The 26833-nt window shown below is 38.7% G+C and overlaps 2 long non-coding RNA genes across 9 annotated transcripts in view; both read right to left on the reverse strand.

Annotated features, from left to right (window-relative positions):
• Positions 1-25970, reverse strand: part of LOC144639351 (uncharacterized) — a 90972-nt gene extending 65002 nt beyond the window's left edge. The window contains exons 1-6 of one of the 8 annotated variants that reach the window (XR_013568130.1): positions 25920-25970; positions 25731-25816; positions 21468-21534; positions 17994-18041; positions 10959-11024; positions 9137-9191 (exon numbers count right to left, since the gene is read on the reverse strand). This is a non-coding gene — a long non-coding RNA (uncharacterized LOC144639351). Of the gene's footprint in view, positions 1-690; positions 1372-1657; positions 1761-2759; positions 2879-3553; positions 3666-7355; positions 7410-9136; positions 9400-10953; positions 11025-13778; positions 13794-17993; positions 18042-21467; positions 21535-25730; positions 25817-25919 lie in introns of those variants that run through there. The other 7 variants (XR_013568129.1, XR_013568134.1, XR_013568126.1 and 4 more) reach the window with 7 other exon arrangements.
• LOC144639361 (uncharacterized) lies at positions 691-1645 on the reverse strand. Its single transcript, XR_013568146.1, has 2 exons — positions 1407-1645; positions 691-1066 (listed from the first exon to the last, which is right to left on the reverse strand). It is a non-coding gene; the product is annotated as an uncharacterized LOC144639361 (long non-coding RNA).
• Positions 25971-26833: the final 863 nt, after the last annotated feature.

The raw sequence follows: 26833 nt of genomic DNA on the forward strand, positions 1-26833 counted from the left end.
TGAAAGTAAATGCAAATGAGTGTCTTCTTTTCAGTATGATGTTCAGTAATACTTTCTAGGCTTCGGGCGTACAGATTTCACAATCAATGTATTTATATTTTATTTCTTATTTTCTAATTTCTACAGCTGTGGCCAAAAGCAACCGTGTTGTTACGCTAAAAGGCAGAGAGAAGTTTCACCGGATAGTTTAAATACTGTGGTACACAACAAGGTAGTCGACATCAGAGTAAAACAACGCAAGGTTTGTAAACGAAGGGATTCATTTCAATTAAGTCATCTTCAGAGTAAAGCGGTTTTAAGAGGAAGGCGTACAGATTTTGCATTGTTCGACTCTGATATTGATTACAGTGTTGTTTATTGTTGGCAAAAGATGTTTACACTGAAACTGTTGTATTAATATAACATCGTTTTATTGATTTGTCTGTATAGTAATGTAATATTACAGAATAAATTGCTTTGTTTCTGTACAGAGTTGTTTCAACATCATTATTTTTCTGAGACTCTTTTGCAGGTGCCTTTGAAATGACGAGTCACAAAAAAGCGAAATATCAATCTTGGAAGAAAAATAAAGTGGAGGTAGAAACCAGCCAGCCAGCCATCAGTAAGTAGCATTTCTAATGTACTTTCAGCAAGAGTTTGCAGTTAGCATCTTTGCGGTATAGTGAACTCTAATTTGCATGCGTCCTGAACAAGTATGTCGTATTTGTAAGAAGTGAGATGTACTGTACGTCGTGACTGGAAGTAAAGCTACTTACAGTTACGACGTACAGTACACCTTACTTCATACAAAAACGAAATACTCGTCCACGACGCATGCGCATTAGAGTACACTGTACCACAAGGATGAGAACGCCAAACTCTCGCTATAAGTATAAAAGAAATGGTAGTTAGTGGTGGCTGGCGGGGAGGCTTGGGATTGTACCCCCACTTTTTATCTTCCTTTCAAGGTTGATATTTTGCTATGGCCGTTTTTTCAAACTGGTCATTTTCAAGGCATCTGAAAAAGAGATATATAATGTTTGAGCATTGCACATACAAGCGTTTCCCGCCAAAAGACTTAGAAAAACTTGACTCAAAATTGATACAAGACGCGCATGCGTTTGTAGAAAGTCATACCACAAGGATGAGAACTCAAAAAGACTTAGAAAATTTTTACTCAAAAAAATGGTAGGAAATGCGCATGCGTGTGTACAAAGTTGTACCACAAGGATGAGAACGCCAAACTCTCGCTATAAGTATAAAAGAAATGGTAGTTAGTGGTGGCTGGCGGGGAGGCTTGGGATTGTACCCCCACTTTTTTCATTTTTTTCCAAGGGTGATATTTTATTTTGGTCGTCTCTCAATCACTAGTTCTGGTCGTTTGCAAGGCATCTGAAAGAGAAATAGAACGAAAAGACGTAAGAAACATTTGACAAAAAATATCATACCAGACGCGCATGCGTATATACAAACTTTTACCACAAGGATAAGAACTCAAAAAGACTTAGAAAAATTTTACTCAAAAACGGTACAACCCAATAACCCTCACCCAAACAACGGCACACATACGCCCTGTTGCATAAAAATCCTGTTTGATCCTAAACCGAATATGGCAAAGCTTCGTTCAAGTTTGTTGTTGTATTTTTGCACTGAAAATATTTAAATAAATAAAACTTACTTGGTCCATACATTCACAGAAAAATGCCCGTGAAAGGAACTTTGATGACGGCGTTTATAATCCTCCCGAAATCTTCTAAGCTGCTCGCTTTTCCTGTTGATACCTAAACAAAAACGAAAGCAAAACTTCTCATTATCTTACCAAATTGTTTCTTAACTAGAATGTCAATTTTCGTAGACGCCATTTATTATTTACTGTGCAAGTTTAATTTCGAATTGAGTGAGAATATAAGATGCAAATTTGCGGCTACTAACTAGCAGACGTAAACACAACATTTCATTTCAATTTTACTGGGACGCAATAAACTTTGGAAAGCACAACAAAAACACGATTGGATTTATAGACTGAAGAAGGTTCTGTTTACACGTGAAAAGAGTATCAATTTAAATTACTACATGTATTTATATTTTGGCTTTTTCCCAAACCTAACAAGAGCTCCAAAGCTGGGCTTCATTATAAATCAAGTTATTATCGCTGATTTGTAAGATATTTCAATGAAATTAGCCTGCGTTGCAGACGAAACTGTCCCAAGATAAATAAAATTTCAAACACAAACACGTAAAAGAAAAACATTAATTTTTGAACGCGCTGTCGATGTACTTTCGGCTGACCGTATGCGATTTAAGCTGAATTTTCATCAATTTTAAATGTCCAAAACTGGTTGGCGCAATGGTTTGGTGCGCGCCTGTCCCGCGTAATACTCAGGGCTAGCAAGCACAAGTTCAAGCCTCTGTCCTGGCGTATAAATGATTCTTTTTTATAATGAAAAAATAAATAAATTCGCCATATGGATGAATTTTATTTTTCAAACTGTTTTTAGCACCAAATCCGATCATCTTAAAGAAAAAAAAATTGGGAGGAATCTAGATAGCAACACAACGGCAAGAATACTTCCAGTTGGAAAAAAACCTGTGTTGGAATCGTTCTTTTTGTACTGAAAATGTTTAAATTATTACAATTAGGCTTCCGCTCGAATTTATTTTTTATCGCTTATTGACTTAACCTGACAAGGAAGTGTGAATCTGGCCAAAGAAAGTTTTCTCTCATAAATTTTAAATTTCAAATTCGAATCAACAGTAAACATGTTAACAATAAAACTTACTCGAGCTTGCCTCTTCCGTTCACAGAAAAATGCCAATGAGAGGAACTTTGATGACGGCGTTAATGATCCTTTCGAAATTCATCTCAAACTTTAAAGCTGCTCGCTGTTCCTGTTGATACCTAAACGAAAACAAAACATATCATTACCTTAAAAAATTGTTTCTTGATTTCAATGTCAACTTTCCCACTAATTAAAGTTGCGATGTAAGTTTTAGCGAAGTTTTGGCTAAACTTTCGATGTTAGCTTAGCCATAATGGTTAGATTTGTAAGATAGTTCAATAAAATTTTCTCTTGATGAATTTTACACAATAAAAATAAATTTATTTTTCTACGTACTTTCGATGTATTTTTAGCTGACCGCGCAGAAATTTGGTAGTTAAATTTTATCATCTTTAGTGTGCAAAACCGGTTGACGCAGTGGTTTGGTGCGCGCCTTTCGCGCGTTAATCTTGGCTTGCAGGCACAGGTTCAAGCCTCTGTTCTGGCGCATAACATGTTCTTTTTTTTACTTTTATTTTTACTCTCTTCAGTACCAAATCCGATCTTCTTTACTAAGAAAAAATTGGCGATGAATAAATCAATATATGTAAAAGAACACGACTTGAAAGAACTAAACTGGCTTCTCCCAGAAAAATGAACTCGCTTGATTCCGGTATATTAGAATTTCGTTATAATTTTTACGTAGCAAAGTTAAAAAACATCGGCCGTCTTTTACTTTTTTTTATTCATTTTTCAGCGAGCGAAAAGTACGTTATCTTCATGATATATGTTAGAAAGCATCTATTTCAACTTACATTGGTCATTCCGTAAACTCCGATAGTTTCCTTTCTTCTTAGTTTGAGGGAGTTTAGAAGTTCCGGAAGTTGTGCTCAGTTTCCGCTAAGATGGCGTCGGCCACATTGTCATCTGAAAAAGACGAGAACTTACAGTTAGTTACAAACCAAACAAACAGGTCAGGAGGCAGTCAGTTGACAAGCTGCTGCATTAATAGTTCGACAGTGGTCGCCGGTGTGCTGGTAAAAAAATTCGCATTCTGATGTGAAGACGATTGTCAAACAATATCGATTCTCGGGTGTGATCATCCTCGGAGACCCAGGGGCAGTTAGTGGGGGCGGGGAAAAGTCTATACCGGCGAAAAAAAAATCGGCGAAGAAAAGACTTTTCTTAGCCGATTTCTTTTTCGCCCGTATCACGGACTTTCCCCCGCCCCCACTAACTGCCCTGGGTCTCCGAGGATGGGGTGCGATTGGCACCTTTTGAAATTTGTTGAAAAAAAAAACACGTAAGACCTTTTTTTGTAACAATTTTGAAAAATGGGCATAATTAAAGCTTCTTTTAGATATTGTATCTCAGGAAGGAAAACGGTGACCCCCATTTTATTTACAATTCTGACATGAGTAACTCATAAAGTAGCAGTAGTGAAATTTAAAAAAAAATCTCAATGATAAAAGATTTTCGCGCAAACGTCCTTAAGGCCTACTCTGGGACCTAAAGTCGCCGTAACTTTGGGCGACTTAAGGCGACTTTAGGCGATTTTAGCTTATTTTGTCCAAAATTACGAGCGATTTAAGGCGATTTTGGGCGACTTTAGGCGACTTTGGGCGATTTTGAGCGACTTCAGGCAATTTTAGGTGACCTTTTAGGCAATTTTAGGTGACCGACCTAAGTATAGTTGTGGTGTACATGTACATGGGAATCATCATGGTACACCATAAAGCATTGTTACAGAAAATATCTATACTATCTATAAAACAACTTAGAGCGCCTTAGGATGACTTTGGGCGACTTTAGGCGACTTTGGGCGATTTTGGGTCCCAGAGTAGGCCTTCCTTAAGAATATTAAAATATCAGAAGTCCCAATTCAGATCCTGAGAACTACGTCTAAACCCAGTACGAGAGGAGCAGCTCACAAATGTGTGCATACTGAGGTTGTTAAGGGACCCGGGGAGACTGCCATATGAGAGGGAAGGGGGTGTGCCATGGAAAATTGGAATGAAACCCCCTAAGCAGACCGATCTGGGCACGGCAAAAGCTATTTTGATCACTAAGAGAAACCACTTTCAGGGTTCATACAAAAAATTGCAACCATTTTTCAAGGACTTTTCAAGGACCAAACTGAATTTTCAAGGACCACCTATGAGGAATGTAATTTCACAGATGGTACATTAATGCACATTCCCAGTGCATGCGGCATGCGCAGGACAATTAAGAGTTCTGTACAAAACCGATGGTGAATTTGTGAATTTGAATTTGAACTCACGTGCGCAGTTGGTTTACTTTGCTTCTCAATTTTCCTTTTATCAGCTACTTTTACACCCGGCTTTTTTAGTGTTTGAAGCTGCTTTACACAGGAAAAGACCGTGACCAAAGTCTATGTAAAGCAATTCTCTTTCGACCCCACTACATTCGAAGTTGAAGAAAATTCAAGGACTTTACAAGGACTTACACACAAATTCAAGGATTTTTCAAGGAAAAATGGAATTCAAGGACTTTTCAAGGACTCCCCCTAAAATTCAAGAACTTTTCAAGACTGTGCGAACCCTGCACTTTTCATGCTTTGCTTACTTTTCATCATTTACTCACGTGCAATCCCAAACAAGACCTCAACTGGTACAAATATTGGAGTTTGTCATAAACAGCCTAAGTGAGTCGAAAGTCCTTGAATTCCATGTAAGTAAAGTAGGCAGAGGTCGGCTGATTATAACAAAATTCTCGATTTTGATTGGTTTTGCGCACGCCTATTTGTCGCGTAATGGGCGCACGATCACGTGGGTGTCCAATTACAGGTATCCAATTTGAACAACTTCAAAATATTCGTATTCTCGATATTGGACTGGATCGAGCTTGCAATAGAGGCTCATGTAGGGAAATATCATTAAAAACAGCTTCATGTCATTTGCATTTAAAAAGATTACCTGCATTAGCCTCCATCGCAAGCTTGTTCCAGTCCAATACCGAGAATACGAATAAGGTCTATTGGACACCTACGCCATTCGCGGGTCAATCACGCGCATTTACAGTGCGACGCGCCTTACCGTGGCCACCTAACAACTTTTTTACAAGTTTCATCTTGTAATATTTAATGTTTTTACTGCGTTTTGTTGACAAATACGATATAACAAGTATCTATTTGATCGTATTCAACTTTGTAAGAAGGCGTGTTCGTAACAAATAATAATATTACGAGAGCGCACTTGTAAAAAAGTTTGTCGGGTGGCCACGGTAAGGCGCGTTGCACTGTAAATGGGTTCTATTTTGCTGTTTGTAAAACCATTGACCTTTTCACACTAACAAAAATTCCCAAAGACTTCCTAACCTCGAATTTTGTTCTTGATACGATTTATTAGTAATTGGACCTCGCCTGTCGTACAATTCAGGGAGAAATCGTGCTCGTAATTTAAAATCGTCCTCGCGCTGCGCGGTCGGCCGATTTTGAAATTACTCGCCCGATTACTCCCTTATTTGTACTCCACTCAGTCGAATTACTATTACAGTGGAACCCCGTTAATACGGACACCAAAGGGACAAGCCAAATTGTCCGTATTAACGGGGTGTCCATATTATTAGCGGGGTCTCAGAAAAAAAATCACGGATACAAGTTTTATCGACACAAGAACGGCAACAAAACTGTAACTGTAATAAGTGCAAACTTTGAACCCTCTGACCAAAATTAATTGTTTTTTACGAACAACTTACGATCTAGTCAGGCACTCGAACTAAACTTTAACAAACTCAAAGGTTGAATTATTTGAAAATGTCGCAACTTTACTATATTTATATATACAAGAAATAAAACGCATTTCGACAGCAACAGAAAGTTTTCCAAAAATTTTCCTTTGTAACTGAAAATCTGACCGTAACCGTTCTTAAACTCTACAAACCCATTTGAAAAGTCGGTAACTTTACTTTGCAAGCTTTTAGCTTGCCACACAACCAGGCGGACTGAAGATTCGACAAAACTTTTGGAAGTCACACTATTTAGCTACTCTTTGTAATAAAATCGTTTTAACTCGTCCAATTCTGTCATTATTTGACCGGGGTGAAGTTAGCAAATAATCGCGACAATGAAAACTGACAGTGCACAGATAAACAGTGTCCGTAATGTGGGGTTGATAATGTACGACAGTTTGTCACTCGGGACAAGGTAAAGTGTCCGTAGTCCGTATTAACGAGTGTCCGTATTAACGAGTGTCCGTATTAACGAGTGTCCGTATTAACGAATGTCCGTATTAACGAGTGTCCGTATTAAGCGGGTTAATTTGAGAGAAAATGTATGATGTTTTCGTCGGGACCAACGAAATTGTCCGTAATACCGGGGTGTCCGTATTAAGCAGGGTTTCACTGTACTAATTATTTGTGTGTTGCATGCAGGCCTAACCCAACTAGTAACCACGGTAACATTTTTTGGTTGATTGACTTTGTTGTTTTTGAGAGCAGAACACCCTCCCCCCCCCCCCCCCACCCCCTCCCCGTGCGCCCAAAAGAGGGGACCAAGCATGAAGCATGACAAAATGCATGTTTTTAACAGAGTTCAACAACAACAGCCAGAAATCTATCTGTGTTTGCAGACTTCTAAGGAATGGAAAGGAATCTCACCTGTTTACTAGCAAAGTGAAAGATCATCCCATTGTACATCAGCAGTGGTTTCATCTGAAAAATATCGAAATAACGTCAATGTCGAACTACAGTCTTGGAAAAAACTAGTTGAAACATACAAATTTCACGCATTTTGCAAATGTCCTGACTTTCAAGCAGATAAAAAGATTTTATCCCCCTCTCCCCCCTACTCAATGTTGTTTCTTGAGGTTTGCAGTTCGACAGGCTTTGTTTTAAAAACACTAAAGCATTAACAACATTGAAATGGGGGGGGAGGGGGGTTGCGAAACTGAACTCTGTTAGCTAAAAATATTGAGAATTTGCTGAGTGTTTTAACAGTTTTGTCCAAGATTGTAGGAACAACATTTGTGGGCTTTACATTAGCGCAGATTACCAGTAGATTAGTCTCCTAGTCACAAGCCCTGTTTTGGGTCTTACTCCACTAGCAAACTACGCATTCTTATTCAATATTGTTTTGTTGAAGTTCTTGCTGTTAAAGTGAAATGAACGCCTCTCTCTAATAAAAGCCTCATATCTATTTAATGCCTTCCCTAGGACCCCAAAAATGTAATAGATGCCCAGGGCGTAAATTAGATCATTTACGGTATGGGAGTTTTGTCATCAGTGAACAGCCTAAATGAGTCCGCAATCCACGAAAGACCCTATCTGAGTAAACCAGGCAGATGTCAGAACAAGGGGTCAGCTTATTGTTTTCGGGAACATACCATCCCCAAAACCCCCAAATCAAAAGGGGGGACCAAGTGGCATGACAAAAGTTGTGATTTTAGGTCAACTTTAGCAGCATGCATTGTAGATTGTAAAGGATGTATAAAATTCTAAGCGGACAAACTATGATTGTAATGGCGTGTACTCTTGTAAATAGCCAATTGTCGTAACCGTTCGTCAGTAAGATGCCTAAAATGCAATGAATTTAACAATTGGCTTGGGCTCTATTAAATCCATAACATTTTTTCCTATACATTTGTTCTAGTATCGCTGTATACATTTAAGGTGGCTCGTAATAGTTTAGTCAGAATTAGACATGGCCATCTTTGGTCTTCTATTGCAGCTATACCAATAATGTTTAGGAAAATATTTTAAGACAACCTTGTGCAACAAATGAACAAATTGAGGTCATTGGGACATCAAAATTCATTGTCATGGCAACGTCATTGGAGGTCAAAGATACCTATTTTGGACCTTTTGAGGCTCATAACTCAAAAACTTCTCGGTGAAATTTCTTGTTTTTTATTCATGTTTATCTTAGCGAAATAAGAAACATTTATCAAAGGACAAGTGTTATGTTGATGTGAAACTAAATCTGTTGGTTGAATATATTAAGCAATAAACACTGCTAAAGTTGACGCGAAATGACAACTTTTGTCATGCCACTTGGGCAGTTTCTTTTTTTTCGGAGGTGGGGGGGGGGGGGGTCTGTTCTCAAAAAACAACAAAGGCAATCAACTAAAAAATGTTACCATGGTTACAAGTTGGGTAGGGCTTCACTATGCAACATGGTGGGGATCGGCCAACCCCCTTCTTCTGAGATGTTTTCAATTCTGCCTTAGTAGTTTTCTCAGAGATACATTCTAAATTTTACACCCCTAAGAGAGACGTGACACATGGGAATGACTCTGGGAGCAAAAGGATATGCAGGCCTGCGTATGCAGACAAATATCTGAATTATTTCACATCACCAAAAAAATATTGAATGTTTTCCACAGCAAAGGTAGATTCGCCTGCATTCACAGGCTTCTTTAAAAAATGGAAAGGGAGCTCACCTGTTTACTGGCAATAGTGGAAGATCATCCCATTGAACAGCCGCAATGGTTTCACCTGTAAAAGACAAAAAATATAAGTATTTTGAGAACGTCTTCAATTTGGTCAGACCAGGTCCTGCAAGACCGCAAGTTTCAATTATTGGCAAATTTGATTCTAAATCAGTCTTTGCTTTACATGCAATTGATGGGGAAATTGTGTAATTTAAAATAATATAACTTGGAAACACCCATCGTTCATTCAAATTCCAAATACCAAATTAATTAATAACTAGTAATACGTGACTCGCAGGGCCTCGCGAAGCTCTGGGTTTGGGGGGGGGGGGGTGTTGTAAATAATGAGTGATAACCGGTTTTAACCAGTGATTTGTTATTGTTGCCTAGTAACGGGCATGCCCGCGACACCCTCGTTCCCAGGGTCTACTCCGCGTTGAAGATGGCGACTCTTTCTGGTTCGTAAAGAGGTATAAAGGGTTGGGAAGCGCAGGCTATTTTCAAAATCATTGACAAATTATTGGATAGTCGCATTTTGGACATTTATTTGAGGGCATTAAAAAAAAGAAGAAGAACGAACGGCAGGAGGATTCGAACCCTCCGCCCGCCCGAAGGTTTATAGCCTGAATTATTATAGGCGTCGAGGGAGTATCATGTGGAAATCAGTGTTATTTTAATCCGAAAAGAAAAACGATAAAAATGAAAAGCTCAGGATTCGAACCCACAAAAGAAAAAAAAAAAAAAAAAAAAAACCTAGCCGGATTCGAACCCCCGGCCTTAGTCCCGAAGATCTGATTTCAAGTCCGACGCCTTACCATTAGGCCACCAGCGCGTGGCGGCCATGTGACGTCATTTCCGCCACACACCAAGCTCACAAATAAATAAATAAATAAATAAATAAATATATATGACCGTAAACTCCACACGAGATTTCATCCCGCCTGAGCCCTTTGAGGAACAAAATTATACACCCCGCTACGCTCGGCATTCGGCCTCGCTCTGTGAGGAACAATTTTCGGCTTCACTCAATTTTGATGTAGGACCAGTCTTTGCATTGCAGATCAAGAAACTCAGGAAGAGAATTACGGGTGGAGCTAACCCCTTATCAGGTCAACTCTTACACCCATCTCTTGTAAAAAGTCCAAGATCCATTCAGCGCATGCAGATAGTCTAAATTCCAAACATATTCTAATTTTGATCAATTTTGATGTAAGACCAGTCTTTGCTTCACAGATCAAGAAACTCAGGAAGAGAATTAAGGGTGGAGCCAACCCCTTATCAGGTCAACTCTTACACCCATCTCTTGTACAAAGTCCTAGATCCATTCAGCGCATGCAGACAGTCCAAATTCCAAACATTTTTTTTTTATTTTTTTTTTTTTTCAATTTTGATGTGGGGTTTGTTTTTGCTTCACAGATCAAGTAACTCGGAAAGAGACGGGTGGAGCTAACCCCTTATCAGGTCAACTCTTACACCCATCTCTTGTACAAAGTCCAAGATCCATTCAGCACATGCAGACAGTCAAAATTCTACACAGAATTTTTTTACTTTATGATCAATTTTAATGTAGGACAATTTGGTTCAGACATAGAACAATAAACACTAGAAGAGACTTTGGTGGAATCATAATACCCTGGATTAAAAATTTGCATTCATGTTATTGCTGCTTCCTTGCTGGTTAATCAATTTTAGAAAACAAATGTTAAAACTGAGCACTCCCAGAAATAATGAAAATATTTACTAATTAAAATGATTACGGTATTCTTGTTGTTAAATAAACAAGTTTCATTGTGATAATACAGAAATGAATAAAGTTTGTCCAGTACTTAACTGACTGCATATATGTGATCTGCACATCAAGAGTGAACAGCATGTAAAATGATTGAGCTCTTTGTTCCTGAAGTAAAAAAAAATAAAGACATTTATTGGTTGGATGATGTTACTAGCAATAACTATTGTATGTGTGAACACAAACCTCACAGGTTTACTGATTAAGGTAAAGTCTGTGTCCGAGCCAAGTGGCCCATACAGCCGAACCTTATCCCGGTTTCCGTAGCATTAAGCGCCTAGGAGTATTGCTACCCCCCTCCCCCTGGATGGGATGCTAGTCCATCGCAGGGTTACCCCCCAGCAGTAAATTCGCCGGTACCCATTTATACACCTGGGTGGAGAAAGGCACTGTGAGAGTAAAGTGTCTTGCCCAAGAACGCAACGCAGCGCCCCGGGCCAGACCTCAAACCCGGGTCGTTTGACTCGGAGTCGAGCGCGCTAACCATTAGGCCACCGCACCTCCCACACAGGTTTACTGATTATAACACAATAAATTTACCAAACATCTAGAGGGCAGATGGTGAAGACCTTGGTTACATAAATATTACTACAAATAAAAGAACTACATGACATGTATTATTATTTGATGCAAGTTATTTAAGAGGAAGTGGATATGGGGGGGGGAGAGGAGAAGCTTGTAGACATAGGATATGAAACATAAAAAAGAACAAACAGTCATAGAATGTTTCTATACATTCTATTGTATAGAAACATTCTATGACTGTTTGTTCTTTTTTATGTTTCATATCCTATGTCTACAAGCTTCTCCTCTCCCCTCCCCCAATCTCCACTTCCTCTTAAAAAACTTGCATCAAATAACCATAATTTCTGGAGCAAGAAATTTATTAAACCATGCCGTTCTCTCTTCTCAGCCTATTTACCCTCCTTTACTCATTTTAAGCAAATAAAAACAATTAATGACAGAACAAATTGTGAATTTCTTTTGGTACAAATTGACAAACAGGTCTTGGGAAATACTGGTACTAGCTTGTGTCATGTGCTAATAAAAAATATTTTTTTTATTAGCACATGACACAAGTTAGTAAAGTATTAAAAGTTTTAAAGTATCCAAGTGTACAATAATTGGTAAGCTGATAATCTGCTAGCATTTGCCTTAAAATTAAGTACTTGTAAGCCCTGCCCCAGGGCTTTCTATCATTATTTAAAAAGACATCCCTCTCTATCGAGGCCCTGTTAGGGTAAATTCCGACAGGCGACACGGCTCTGAAACGGCGACATGAAGGAGCTGAAATGACGACGAACGACGAGATGCTCCCGTGAAATAACGACAGCGACAAAGAAAGGAGCAAAATCGACAGCGACATTGGCGCTTTTTAAAGTGGCTTGTAGGCAAAATAGCCTGACCTTGTAAAGACCATTCTCGTGCATTGCGCTCTAACAGTTCATTTTTAGGCTGCCTAAGTTAAGTAACTACAAAATGACCCATCATTCTGAAAATAATTCACTCCATGTTCTCTTTGTACCGGCTCAGAATAAAGGAAAACACGTCTTAGCTACTTCAGTTTTTCAAAATTTTCTGGGGGAGCAATTGCCCCCAGACCTTCCTAAGAAGGTGTCTCCTTCATCTGTGCCCACAGATCTAATTGAGAGATCCAAGAATAGGGAATATTTTGCCGACAGAACTACGAGAACGCATTATTTTAGGTTATGCAATCCGGACTCAACCATTTCCGATATTATCAGTGGCTATGGACGAATTTGAAATTGCGACAGCGACATGCGAACCTTTCGAAATTGCGACATGAAAAGGTTTGAAATTCAGACGGGGTACATGAAGACCCCCCTAACAGGGCCTCTCTATCAGCCCCTACAAACTTGCTTGAACTAAAGAGTGTAGATGTCCCAGGGAGTGCTTTACAAAGTGTTTATGATTATCATTAATTTTTGTGGTAATAGTACTTATTTGTTTTTGGCTAGCCACACAAAAAAATTATTGTTGTCCAAACTGATCATGATTCTTATTTCCCTTACGTCAAAGACATGTATGAGGTTCTATTCTACACAAACATTTTTTGGCTGTAACAAGTTGCTGGTTCCAGCTGTCAATACATGTACTATATCAATTTGGCTAAACTCAGGGATGTCACTAAGGGCCAGCTACCAGCTAATTTCACCAGCTGACAGAGAACTTAAATCTGGCTCAAAATGTGGTTGTCATAACAATGGCAGGGATGAATGAATAGCTTCTGAAAGTTTTTAAAGTACCACTGAGTATTTATACCTTCTCAAATTGTGAAAAAATGTAAAGGGAGGTAGTATCATGATCCTCCATCCCCACCCCCAGCCCCTTGTCATGTGGCTACTGTGGTTAACCTGGCGAGCCCCAGTAAACAACATCCCATGTCTGTAGTACACCATAATCTCATAATACACCATAATACACTGTATAACCCTCAGTAAATAAACAGGGTGATCTTGTAAAGCAAACTGTACAGGACCTGATTATAAGTTACCTATAGGAAGGGGCTTTCACTTTTGAATGAGCATGAAATGGGAGCAATGGGGTGTGGGCGAGAATCTTGCTGTGAATTATATTCTCACCAAGATCCTGCCAAGAAAAAAGTTTCCTGGCAAAGTTCAAGTAATAATCACAATCTAGGGATTTTATACTCGTCTGACATTTGTCTTGGTTCTGCACCCTGTAATGTGTCCCTCGATCCTAGCCCATGTGAACAAATGTTGCGTAATACCGTATTAATGTATTAATGAGTGTGAAGAAATTAATTTTGGTAACACTGATAAAATAGACATCTTTTTCAGTCAACATATTGTTTAAGTGAAATTAAATCAAAAATCTTACCATTTTCAATGTAAAGTCAACTGTCAGTCACTAAACATCCTGCTGTTTCTGAAATTAAATACAAGACTGTAAACTTAACATTGTTGCTCTGACATGTTTTGAAAAGTAATTAAACAACTGAATTTCTTATAATTTTAATTGGTAACAAAAACTCCTTAACAGCTGACCAAGCTGAACAAAAACAAAGAAAACAGCTAACAATTTGACAGAAAGCAGAGCAGTTAGTGTAATTATTTGGTCCTCCAATTATTCTAACCAACAGATAGTTAATGGCTTGAGTCCAGAAGTATCTGTTTGAGAATTACAAATATCGGCAAGGCAGCGAGGCATGCAAATTTTTTTGGCCCTCCAACTAAACAGAATTTTTGTACTTTATGATCAATTTTGAAGTAGGACAATTTGGTTCAGACACTGATCAATAAACACGTCTAGAAGAGACTTCGGTGGAATCATAATACCCTGGATAAAAAATTTGTATTCATGTTATTGCTGCTTCCTTACTAGTTAATCAATTTTGGAAAACAAATGTTAAACCTGAGCACTCCCAGAAATAATGGAAATATATTTACTAATTAAAATGATTATTCTTGTTGTTAAATAAACAAGTTTCATTGTGATAATACAGAAATGAATAAAGTTTGTCCAGTACTTAACTGACTGCATATATGTGATCTGCACATCAAGAGTAAACAGCATTTTAAAATGATTGAGCTCTTTGTTCCTGAAGAAAAAAAATAAAGACATTTATTGGTTGGATGATGTTACTAGCAATAATTATTGTATGTGTGAACACAAACCTCACAGGTTTACTGATTAAGGTAAAGTCTGTGTCCGAGCCAAGTGGCCCATACAACCAAACCTCATCCCGGTTTCCGTAACATTAAGCGCCTAGGAGTATTGCTACCCCCCCCCCCCTGGATGGGATGCTAGTCCATCGCAGGGTTACCCCCCAACAATAAATTTGCTGGTACCCATTTATACACCTGGGTGGAGAGAGGCACTGTGAGAGTAAAGTGTCTTGCCCAAGAACACAACGCAGCGCCCCTGGCCAGACCTCGAACCCGGGTCGTTTGACTCGGAGCCGAGCACACTAACCATTAGGCCACCGCGCCTCCCACACAGGTTTACTGATTATAACACAATTTACCAAACATCTAGAGGGCAGATGGTGAAGACCTTGGTTACATAAATATTACTACAAATAAAAGAACTACATGACATGTATTATTATTTGATGCAAGTTTCTTAAGAGGAAGTGGAGATTGGGGGGGGGGGGAGAGGAGAAGCTTGTAGACATAGGATATGAAACATAAAAAAGAACAAACAGTCATAGAATGTTTCTATACATTCTATTGTATAGAAACATTCTATGACTGTTTGTTCTTTTTTATGTTTCATATCCTATGTCTACAAGCTTCTCCTCTCCCCTCCCCCAATCTCCGCTTCCTCTTAAAAAACTTGCATCAAATAACCATAATTTCTGGAGCAAGAAATTTATTAAACCATGCCGTTCTCTCTTCTCAGCCTATTTACCCTCCTTTACTCATTTTAAGCAAATAAAAACAATTAATGACAGAACAAATTGTGAATTTCTTTTGGTACAAATTGACAAACAGGTCTTGGGAAATACTGGTACTAGCTTGTGTCATGTGCTAATAAAAAATATTTTTTTTATTAGCACATGACACAAGTTAGTAAAGTATTGAAAGTTTTAAAGTATCCAAGTGTACAATAATTGGTAAGCTGATAATCTGCTAGCATTTGCCTTAAAATTAAGTACTTGTAAGCCCTGCCCCAGGGCTTTCTATCATTATTTAAAAAGACATCCCTCTCTATCGAGGCCCTGTTAGGGTAAATTCCGACAGGCGACACGGCTCTGAAACGGCGACATGAAGGAGCTGAAATGACGACGAACGACGAGATGCTCCCGTGAAATAACGACAGCGACAAAGAAAGGAGCAAAATCGACAGCGACATTGGCGCTTTTTAAAGTGGCTTGTAGGCAAAATAGCCTGACCTTGTAAAGACCATTCTCGTGCATTGCGCTCTAACAGTTCATTTTTAGGCTGCCTAAGTTAAGTAACTACAAAATGACCCATCATTCTGAAAATAATTCACTCCATGTTCTCTTTGTACCGGCTCAGAATAAAGGAAAACACGTCTTAACTACTTCAGTTTTTCAAAATTTTCTGGGGGAGCAATTGCCCCCAGACCTTCCTAAGAAGGTGTCTCCTTCATCTGTGCCCACAGATCTAATTGAGAGATCCAAGAATAGGGAATATTTTGCCGACAGAACTACGAGAACGCATTATTTTAGGTTATGCAATCCGGACTCAACCATTTCCGATATTATCAGTGGCTATGGACGAATTCGAAATTGCGACAGCGACATGCGAACCTTTCGAAATTGCGACATGAAAAGGTTTGAAATTCAGACGGGGGACATGAAGACCCCCCCTAACAGGGCCTCTCTATCAGCCCCTACAAACTTGCTTGAACTACAGAGTGTAGATGTCCCAGGGAGTGCTTTACAAAGTGTTTATGATTATCATTAATTTTTGTGGTAATAGTACTTATTTGTTTTTGGCTAGCCACACAAATTGAAGAGCGGCGGGAATAAACGGCCCCTGGACTTTCTGACTAAATCGAACATTATCGAAACAGCTCCAAATTGCGCATGCAGGTTTGTTTACGTGTGCTTAACAATGTCCTGTCTTTCATTTCACTGGTCTTTGTTTCGTTTTTGAAAAATTACACATGCAAAAAGACAAGGTTTTTGCTCGCGCGGCTTCTTTTGTCTTTTCTTTTACTAACTTACGGGTATTTAGACTTAATGATGTCCTTCAACCACCTGGCAGCCGCAATCGAGCTAAAACTATAAACTTTTCCGTTTTACTTTCACAGACACGCCATTTCGCTTAATTCAAACTCTTCCGCCTCTAACATGTGACCTTACGCCACAATGCAGTATCCAGTCCTACGCTACTCAAATCAACAAAAGACATGCGCACCGAGTCGAAGAAATGCTTGTTAAATGGTTTCTCGTCTTCCGTAGACGCTTAGAAAACCCTACAGGGAAAGATGTACACGCGATGCGTTGGAAAACTCAGACTGCTAGCTGACTGGGAGCACGTAAGCTTGCAAAATGCCTTTTTTTTTGCATACATAATTTCTGAAAAACGAAGAAAAGACCAGCCGAATGCAACACAGGACAGTGTTTAGCACACGTAAACAAACCTGCATGCGCAATTTGGAGCTGTTTCGATAATGTTCGATTTAGTCAGAAAGTCCAGGGGCCGTTTATTCCCGCCGCTCTTCAATTGTTGTCCAAACTGATCATGATTCTTATTTCCCTTATGTCAAAGACATGTATGAGGATCTCTTCTACACAAACATTTTTTGGCTGTAACAAGTTGCTGGTTCCAGCTGTCAATACATGTACTATATCAATTTGGCTAAACTCAGGGATGTCACTAAGGGCCAGCTACCAGCTAATTTCACCAGCTGACAGAGAACTTAAATCTGGCTCAAAAATTAATCCCTGTGAACTGCGTGTCAAAATGTGGTTGTCATAACAATGGCAGGGATGAATGAATAGCTTCTGAAAGTTTTTAAAGTACCACTGAGTATTTATACCTTCTCAAATTGTGAAAAAATGTAAAGGGAGGTAGTATCATGATCCTCCATCCCCACCCCCAGCCCCTTGTCATGTGGCTACTGTGGTTAACCTGGCGAGCCCCAGTAAACAACATCCCATGTCTGTAGTACACCATAATCTCATAATACACCATAATACACTGTATAACCCTCAGTAAATAAGCAGGGTGATCTTGTAAAGCAAACTGTACAGGACCTGATTACAAGTTACCTATAGGAAGGGGCTTTCACTTTTGAATGAGCATGAAATGGGAGCAATGGGGTGTGGGCGAGAATCTTGCTGTGAATTATATTCTCACCAAGATCCTGCCAAGAAAAAAGTTTCCTGGCAAAGTTCAAGTAATAATCACAAGCTAGGGATTTTATACTCGTCTGACATTTGTCTTGGTTCTGCACCCTGTAATGTGTCCCTCGATCCTAGCCCATGTGAACAAATGTTGCGTAATACTGTATTAATGTATTAATGAGTGTGAAGAAATTAATTTTGGTAACACTGATAAAATAGACATCTTTTTCAGTCAACATATTGTTTAAGTGAAATTAAATCAAAAATCTTACCATTTTCAATGTAAAGTCAACTGTCAGTCACTAAACATCCTGCTGTTTCTGAAATTAAATACAAGACTGTAAACTTAACATTGTTGCTCTGACATGTTTTGAAAAGTAATTAAACAACTGAATTTCTTATAATTTTAATTGGTAACAAAAACTCCTTAACAGCTGACCAAGCTGAACAAAAACAAAGAAAACAGCTAACAATTTGACAGAAAGCAGAGCAGTTAGTGTAATTATTTGGTCCTCCAATTATTCTAACCAACAGATAGTTAATGGCTTGAGTCCAGAAGTATCTGTTTGAGAATTACAAATATCGGCAAGGCAGCGAGGCATGCAAATTTTTTTGGCCCTCCAACTAAACAGAATTTTTGTACTTTATGATCAATTTTGAAGTAGGACAATTTGGTTCAGACACTGATCAATAAACACTAGAAGAGACTTCGGTGGAATCATAATACCCTGGATAAAAAATTTGCATTCATGTTATTGCTGCTTCCTTACTAGTTAATCAATTTTGGAAAACAAATGTTAAACCTGAGCACTCCCAGAAATAATGGAAATATATTTACTAATTAAAATGATTATTCTTGTTGTTAAATAAACAAGTTTCATTGTGATAATACAGAAATGAATAAAGTTTGTCCAGTACTTAACTGACTGCATATATGTGATCTGCACATCAAGAGTAAACAGCATTTTAAAATGATTGAGCTCTTTGTTCCTGAAGAAAAAAAAATAAAGACATTTATTGGTTGGATGATGTTACTAGCAATAATTATTGTATGTGTGAACACAAACCTCACAGGTTTACTGATTAAGGTAAAGTCTGTGTCCGAGCCAAGTGGCCCATACAACCAAACCTCATCCCGGTTTCCGTAACATTAAGCGCCTAGGAGTATTGCTACCCCCCCCCCCCCTGGATGGGATGCTAGTCCATCGCAGGGTTACCCCCCAACAATAAATTTGCTGGTACCCATTTATACACCTGGGTGGAGAGAGGCACTGTGAGAGTAAAGTGTCTTGCCCAAGAACACAACGCAGCGCCCCTGGCCAGACCTCGAACCCAGGTCGTTTGACTCGGAGCCGAGCGCACTAACCATTAGGCCACCGCGCCTCCCACACAGGTTTACTGATTATAACACAATTTACCAAACATCTAGAGGGCAGATGGTGAAGACCTTGGTTACATAAATATTACTACAAATAAAAGAACTACATGACATGTATTATTATTTGATGCAAGTTATTTAAGAGGAAGTGGATATGGGGGGGGGGAGAGGAGAAGCTTGTAGACATAGGATATGAAACATAAAAAAGAACAAACAGTCATAGAATGTTTCTATACATTCTATTGTATAGAAACATTCTATGACTGTTTGTTCTTTTTTATGTTTCATATCCTATGTCTACAAGCTTCTCCTCTCCCCCCCCCCCACCCCCCAATCTCCGCTTCCTCTTAAATAACTTGCTTCAAATAACCATAATTTCTGGAGTGAGAAATTTATTAAACCATGCCTTTCTCTCTCATCAGCCTATTTACCCTCCTTTACTCATTTTATTTAAGCAAATAAAAACAATAAATTACAGAACGAATTTTGAATTTCTTTTGGCACAAATTGACAAACAGGTCTTGGGAAATACTGGTACTAGCTTGTGTCATGTGCTAATAAAAAAATAAGGTATTCAAGTTTACAAAAATTGGTAAGCTGATAATCTGCTAGCATTTGCCTTTAAATTAAGTAAATGTATCATTATTTAAAAAGACATCCCTCTCTATCAGCCCCTACAAACTTGCTCGAACTACAGTGTAGATGTCCCAGGGAGTGCTTTACAAAGTGTTTATGATTATCATTTGTGGTTATAGTACTTATTTGTCTTTGGCTAGCCACACAAACTGTTGTCCAAACTGATCATGATTCTTATTTCCCTTACGTCAACGTCATGTATGAGGATTTCTTTGGGCTGTAACAAGTTGCTGGTTCCAGCTGTCAATACATGTACTATATCAATTTGGCTAAACTCAGGGATGTCACTAAGGGCCAGCTACCAGCTAATTTCACCAGCTGACAGAGAACTTAAATCTGGCTCAAAAATTAATCCCTGTGAACTGCGTGTCAAAATGTGGTTGTCATAACAATGGCAGGGATGAATGAATAGCTTCTGAAAGTTTTTAAAGTACCACTGAGTATTTATACCTTCTCAAATTGTGAAAAAATGTAAAGGGAGGTAGTATCATGATCCTCCATCCCCACCCCCAGCCCCTTGTCATGTGGCTACTGTGGTTAACCTGGCGAGCCCCAGTAAACAACATCCCATGTCTGTAGTACACCATAATCTCATAATACACCATAATACACTGTATAACCCTCAGTAAATAAGCAGGGTGATCTTGTAAAGCAAACTGTACAGGACCTGATTACAAGTTACCTATAGGAAGGGGCTTTCACTTTTGAATGAGCATGAAATGGGAGCAATGGGGTGTGGGCGAGAATCTTGCTGTGAATTATATTCTCACCAAGATCCTGCCAAGAAAAAAGTTTCCTGGCAAAGTTCAAGTAATAATCACAAGCTAGGGATTTTATACTCGTCTGACATTTGTCTTGGTTCTGCACCCTGTAATGTGTCCCTCGATCCTAGCCCATGTGAACAAATGTTGCGTAATACTGTATTAATGTATTAATGAGTGTGAAGAAATTAATTTTGGTAACACTGATAAAATAGACATCTTTTTCAGTCAACATATTGTTTAAGTGAAATTAAATCAAAAATCTTACCATTTTCAATGTAAAGTCAACTGTCAGTCACTAAACATCCTGCTGTTTCTGAAATTAAATACAAGACTGTAAACTTAACATTGTTGCTCTGACATGTTTTGAAAAGTAATTAAACAACTGAATTTCTTATAATTTTAATTTGTAACAAAAACTCCTTAACAGCTGACCAAGCTGAACAAAAACAAAGAAAACAGCTAACAATTTGACAGAAAGCAGAGCAGTTAGTGTAATTATTTGGTCCTCCAAATAATTACAGGGGGGGGGGGGGGCTGGCAGCCACCTTTGATCTTGCCGCTTTTTAGGTTTCTATGACTGCATTTCTATGAAGCTAATTAAACACCAAATCAGACCAATCAGTTTTCAATCAATGGACTAGGGGGTCACATTGATGACAACATAAACTGACAAACAACTTTTGAATTAACTCTAAAAATGACTTCTGCTCAGGCTGCTGAAATGTCTGTCAGATTAACAACAAAATCTTTTCAGAACTATACCTTCACCTAGACAGAATATTGGATTTATATCATTTGCTAAAATTAAGTGTACATGCACACTGTAAATAAAGTACACTGCAAAATGAAATAAAACAAAAACTTTATATGCATGTTCATTGAAACATAGTACGCCGCCACTATTTTTTGGATAAACATGCAGTACTGTGTATATATTTTTTTAAATAAATGTTAAAAGATTTCCATACCAGACTGAGAAACTGATATCACTGAGCTCTTTGTTTGTTCACAGCAAGTAAATTCCAACAATGAAATCTGTAATGAAAGAAATAAAATAACTAATAAAAAGGATTTAAGACGGAATCCACTAGGAAGTCGAGTAATATTTAATAAGGTTGGACAAAACTCAAGTACCAGAATAATTTAAATCCTATTGCGTTATTTCCTACCCTTAATAAAAGGTTAAGATATAAGTAATTATCTGTGATAATATCAACAACAATTTCTTATCAGAGTCTGAGAAAATGATATTCAAAGTTCACAAGCTATGGTCAAAAGCTCACATCTTTTAAGCGATTCATGGGAATTTAGTGGAACTTCAAAATTGGTTTTCGATGTTTGGTGTTGTTAGAAAAGATTTCTTTTCATTCGATATTTGAAGCAGTAACACAAAAGCTTGCAATCAGGTGTAAATAGTTTTCAATTGGTATATAATTTTGTCCAATAACTACTCGAAGTCCTGGCGGATTTCCTCATAAATTGTTTAATTTCTTATGCATAATAACATCAAGTTGTTGTAAACTGACCTTATAGGATTATATCAGTCAGTGTGCAAAGACTAGTGTCCACTAGCCAGGGGCAGTGGATTTTGGGGTGGGACAAGTGGACTTATTGCAGTTTTCAGTGATATACGAACTCTGAAAATAATTCAGAATTCTCCAACTAACCATTGTGTTTTTTGTCCCCATCAATCATAATATTATTTTGGTAACAGCCAACAAACCATGAAAAACAGAAACAAACAAAATGGATTGAAATCTACCAATCACAACTGACGGGCTTGACCTTTTAACCCAGTTGAAGAAAACTTCTATTTCCTGAGACAGGCACTTCTTCAGGCCTTTCGCAGCTCGATAGTTTCTTTTTACAAACTTAATACTTTTCGATCAATTAATTTTTTGTTTTGTATATATACGCAAGGCTGCTGCCTAACGGGCGCCCGGTCGCCAGAGGCGCCTAAGTTACGAGCGCGGGCGACTAACTTTTTGTTCAAGGAGCCCGCATGGGCGCCTAAACATTGATCTTCCACTCCCATCTTTTGACTTCAATTTACTTGCAACCTTGTTTCATTGGCATAAAAAATCCCATTTAAAACAACAACTGCTTCGTTTTAAAACGGAAACCCTGAAATTGTTTGCATTTGGCATATTAAGTACGTAACGGGTCTTTGCAAAATTCAGCAACTTCGAAAACCATTCGTTTACAAGTGTTTAGGACTGGGCCTTACTTCCAAATATGGAATGTTTTATCTTCTGGATTACGTTTCATTTGCTTCGTTGACGTTTCGGAGAGGTTTCGAAGTGAATCTGAAGAAGTATTTACGGATACGAAAGTGAAATCAATCTGTTTGCTACTGCAGTCATGGATCAGGTCTGAAATAATTTTAATCTGCAAAAGCTTGATTCAAAAACATTTCCGACAGGCTTAATCTTACTAAAAACAACGTGTTAAATATCGTGATGTGTACACAAACTTACATGGCGCGTTTAACATGTAATTCAGCTTAATCTATGAAGCATTGAACGCTTAACTTTAGTAGGACGTAAAATGTATGCCTCTTTCTTTTCATGTGACATTTCATATCTGCTGCCGATTTTTTGTGGACTTAGGCTGTTAATTTCAGCGAACTGTTTCATCTTTTCACATTTATAAGCAGTCCTGAGCATTCTCGGGCATTGATCCATGACTAGCAAATTTTTGTGCTAGAAACCTCAGTCCTTTTGCCTGCTCAGATATTCAGTTTGATTAAAATATATTGCTTTTGTTACTACATTTATTTTACACTCACTCATCCTCATCGAGCCCATGAGGACTCTTGAGGCCGGACTACATTTATTTTATAAACAACTTATTTGATAAGATTAGTAATTTGAAGTGTTTTCACAACTTAATTTTTCTGTTCTATTTTTGTCAACTGGTTATCATGTAACAAAGATAAGATCAAAACTTAATTAAAGTGTTTACACAGGTGTTTTTGACTTCTCATTACCTTTTTCTAAACCTAGGAAAAATATACCTGCTTAATTATTGCTTCTTTTTTAACCTTGATTACTAAAATATTAATTAAACTCGATTTTTCTGTTTTATGTACATTGATTTTCTAAGTGAAAAACATATGAAAGTACATGAAATGCATTCATTCTGGCACTGGCTTAACAAATGAATTAACCTTTCACGCTCTCAACTAAATGCATGTCAGTTTTCATTGTTGGTTTATTTCTCCCAGCCCAGCTAGTGATTTAACCCACAGAGGGGAGATATATATATATTGCTGATATTGATGACTTATCCAACTTCTTACCTCTGCATGGGTCTCTGAGGTTGCTGCAGAGTGAAAAAAAGTTTTATGGGGAGGGTACCCTTACCCTTTCATGAACCATTTCTGCAAGGTCTTTCCCAGGATCTCATGAATGAGGTTGCCATTTTTGGGGTATGTGAAAGCGACCCTTACCCTTTTAGAAACCATATACCCCCTAATAAAGATGGCACCCCTTTCACATACCAACAGAAGAAATACTACATCTTTTTTCTTATTTTTCACTTAATTAAAAACCAGTCCCCCCCCCCTTTTGTATACTCCAACTCGTAAAATCCCTATCTTTTTATATACCTACAGCCTGAGAAAGGTATCCCTGTTGGGCGAAGCCTCCCCATATAGTCCACTATAGGGAGTACCCCCTAGGGGACATTCGGGCACATGTATATTATAGCAATAATGTTGGGGGAAGGTTCACTCCCTGGGCCCCTCTCCAAGACCACTTTGTTGACCACATATTTGCCTGAGTAACCCCCCCCCCCACCCCCAGATTTGTCTTTGGCAACGTTTAAGCTGGGCTCCTAAGATAATGGCTCGGGCTCCTAAATATTGATGTTAGGAGCCCGAAGGGCTCCTTAAAAATTTCCTTAGGCAGCAGCCTTGATACGCATTTTGCATTTATTTATTTTTTCTCGGCATATAAGCATATGTTTGCTAGGGGCCTAGTCGGCCCTGTCAGCTCCAAAGTAAAAAAAAATTCATTGATTGATTGATTGATTAATAGGTCCACTAAGATGATTGATGGCAGCAGAAAGCGTAAACCATTCATTAAGGATTGAATTTCAGAGTTCACATATCACTGAAAACTGCAAGAATCCTTTCTGTGCCTGATTGACAAGTGAAACATCATAAGCATGATGAGAATTTTGGGGGATAGTAAAAGTGTCTTTTGGGAGAGTAAATCATGGCTACAGCTGGCACAGGGCACAGAGGAGTCAAGTTTGTCCGCAATTCAATATCTCTACCGTGCAAAACGACCTTCAAAAGCTTTTCAAAGCGATCGTGTAAGCCGTACGTGATACAACGCCGTCATGCGATACTTTTATTGTCTGGTCTGATGATATCGTATTCGTACCCTCATGCGACATCCGCAGACAACAATGTTTGTGGGCGTTCCATTGTCAGAATACGATATCACCAGACGATCTGCAAACAAGTATCGCATGACCACGTACGCTTACACCATACACGATCACTTTGAAGGTCGTTTTGCACCGTAGAGATTTTGAATTGCGGACAAACTTGACTCCTCTGTGCCCTGTGCACCTGGTCCAAAGGACAAACTGGAAAATCAATTTCTTTTCACCCTGTCACAGGGCCATTCCAATTTATATCCCCCCCCCCCATTGATCAATAAGGTAAAGCAAAATTTACCCCCTAAGAAAAAAAGTCAAAGTTCCGACATTATACCCCCCCCCTCCTTCAGAAATAACCCAGTTTTCAAAACATCTGTTGAAAAAAGCCAACCTTACCCTTTCAGAAATATTTGAAAGATCAAAGAATGTTGACTGGGCTATCCCCTCAAAATGACTTTCAAAGCCTCTACAGAAACAATTTTTTAATCTCAAAATAATATACTGTAAGTGTGGATATCAAATGGAATGACCCTGACTGTTGTAGTTCAAATTTTAACCTTGACAAAATCTGGTATTTTCTTTCCTATATATTATTCATTAGTATATAACTCGTACACAAAAATTCACAGAGGACCATACCGTACCCTATCCTCCCCCCCTCCCACCCTACCCCTCCCGCCTATTCAGACAACAATATGGCGGCCTGAACATATACTGCTCAAACAGGGCCAAGAATGCTTAGTTACATGGAAAACACTCAACAAGGAAAAAAATCTTATTATCACAGTCAAATCTTTAACAAATTAAATTTCGAACTTACTTTCCTAATCAAAGCTTACCTGCACTCCAAGTGGCTCAGCTATTTAAAATCGCGCGCCCGGCCTTGCACATGCATGCACAGTACAACACGGCTCTAGCTCTCTAGCTGTTGGTGAAAAAAATCACCAAAAATTAAAATATGATACACACTGATAAATAGTAAATTGCTTTTACCATTAAAGGGTGGCAACAGCTAATAAATTACTAACTTTCAGTTTGCCATTAATTCAGCAGCGTTTCAACATGGCGGCGGTGCGCGGAACTGCTCTTTGCAAAGAGCACTGGGAATATTTACACGCGCGTGACGCACGCGAGTTCGAGACGCCTAAGGCCCCTTTAGGCTGTCTCGAGAGGTCTCGAGACAAACTGTACTGGAGGGAGAAAATGCACCCTGGGCAGGCACGAGGTTGGGGAAACTGGTGAAAGAGAACAGCTGATTGAAAATCGTAAAGTTTCAAAGCTATAAACTATTCTTCAGAAACGTTAGGCAAAAAGACAAATGTCTTTAAATTATACCCCAGCGGAGAGGGGCGCGTTATTTTTGATGACGCTTTTCCACACCAAAAATAACATACGGTCCTGTCCGTTAACGGTTTAATTTGAGTATTTGACTAGCCTGCAAAACAGGCGGTTTATTTTTTGCGGGGTTATTTCGAGGTCGCGCGAAGGCGACACCTGCAGGCTAGCGGTATTCTTTATACCTTCGCTTCTGACATGTGGAACCAATAGTATCACGATAGCATCATATAGCATCAACCTCCAATAGCACTAATATAATCAAGAAGAAAAGTGAAAATGAAGGACGAGGGAGAAAATGAGGTAAAAAAGGGGGAGTAAGAATTTTAATTGCTTGTTCCTTTTCCGTCCGTTTGGCTGGATCTCCGTCCGCTGTATTAAAACTAGGGACGCATAGCGGAAGGTCGTGAGTAGAATCCAGGCTAGGAAACGATTTTGTTTACTATTTTAACGCATGTGTTCATATTATTTCGCTATGAACATTACCATTTACTGCACAGTAATCAGCATTCAAGAAAGCATTTAACAAAACGCAGCGTGTGCCTCTCCATCTCGAAATTCAGTTTGAGTTTGAGTTTGAAAAGACGGCTGTAAAGCAGGTTCGGAA

The sequence above is a fragment of the Oculina patagonica genome, chromosome 14 (genome assembly GCF_052425735.1).
Source record: "Oculina patagonica isolate OP01 chromosome 14, crgOcupat, whole genome shotgun sequence".
NCBI classification, from domain to species: domain Eukaryota; kingdom Metazoa; phylum Cnidaria; class Anthozoa; order Scleractinia; family Oculinidae; genus Oculina; species Oculina patagonica.